The sequence below is a fragment of the Priapulus caudatus genome, unplaced genomic scaffold (genome assembly GCF_000485595.1).
Source record: "Priapulus caudatus unplaced genomic scaffold, Priapulus_caudatus-5.0.1 Scaffold1619, whole genome shotgun sequence".
NCBI classification, from domain to species: Eukaryota; Metazoa; Priapulida; class Priapulimorpha; order Priapulimorphida; family Priapulidae; genus Priapulus; species Priapulus caudatus.
The window spans coordinates 34,565-36,189 of NW_014578680.1; positions in this window are offsets into that span (position 1 = coordinate 34,565).

Sequence of the window (1,625 nt, forward strand, 5' to 3'; positions counted from 1 at the left end):
GAAAGATGACTGAAATGCATTGACCCCTGCCGGCCCCCACCTGTGGCGCCGCGCCGATGGGCTGTGGTTGTTGGGGCGACACACAGCTAGGATATTGATATCGTGTTAGATCGATAGCTCATAAATGGCACGTGCCGTATTTGGATATAACTGTTTGGTATCGGCTCGATTACATTATAGTTATCATGGATTTGTGCGATCTCGGCTGGCAAATCAATAGTCTCCGGAACGCTGGTAGAGTATCTGCAAGCAGGACTGCTATCTGGGTGATGAACCATGTAGGCCAGATTTTTGCAACATCGCGAACATCTGCATACAAGGAGACACCACGCGGACGCACTTTGCACCGTGACAGCACACATGACGCGCGGGCAGCCACGACCGACCGCGCGCGACGCAGGCACGCACACCAGGCCGACACAAACGCACACCCAGCCGAGGGTCGAATGCATCAACATGCACACGGACACGCAAGTATATATATGCACAGCACACAGATATATCGCAAGTTCCTGCATCGCGCACACACGCACGCGCATGCAACGCACGCAACGGCATCGGGCACACGCACGGTACATCGGAGCTAATTGCATACATACAATATGGCTGAGTGGAGCGTAGTTTATAGCACGATATACATAGAATAGTGATATCGAGCGTATACACCCTGATCATAGAATAATCGCAGAACAGTGATGCCGGCCGTAGGGGTTCTGGGCCGCAATGGATCGCTGTGGCGATTGAGGTATAGCGGTAAAATGCAAAGGCAAGTACAACTTTAGAAAATCTAAAGAACTATAGAAAATATAACGCGGATCGTGCAGGCATAAACTATAGGCAACTATCGCCGCAGAATATAGCCGGGTGTGGGGCCCCTCGAAGCCACGCACACCCGCGCACGCACGCACACCGAATACGCATACACACACAGAACGAGAGAGAGAGAGAGAGAAAGAGAAAGAGAGAGAGAGCGCGAAAGAAAGAGAGAGAAAGAGAGAGAGAGAGAGAGAGAGAGAGAGAGAGAGAGAGAGAGAGAGAGAGAGAGAGAGAGAGAGACGGGGACTCCTCTAATTTTCTCTATCTGTCGCACGTACGCGACCTGTTGACGGCGCCCCCGGCCGGCCCGTACTAATGACAACTGCCGGTAGACTGACCCCGTGTCGCTGACTCGCTGGGCCGTGCACGCCACTTAGTACAAAAAGAGAACTCGTGCCGCCCGAGGTAGCGGACTTGGGGGGAAGTCTAGATCCTGTTTACCGGATCCCACTTCTAGATTAGTCGGTTCGAGGAATTGCTTCGTTTGCAACAAAAACGTACACAGGTCAGGTGACCGAGGCGTCACCCTGCCACGGATCCGGTAAAAGCAGAACGATTTATCAGTTAAACGTACGAGGGAGTCCGACAGGCGAAAACCTTGAGCGTGCCCTATGTGTGTGAGCGTGCCCTATGTGTGTGAGCGTGTGCGCTGTGTGTGCGCGTGCACTATGTGTGTGAGCGTGTGCGCTGTGTGTGCGCGTGCACTATGTGTGTGAGCGTGTGCGCTCTGTGTGCGCGTGCACTATGTGTGTGCGCTGTGTGTGCTGTGTGTGCGCGTGCACTATGTGTGTGAGCGTGTGCGCTCTGTG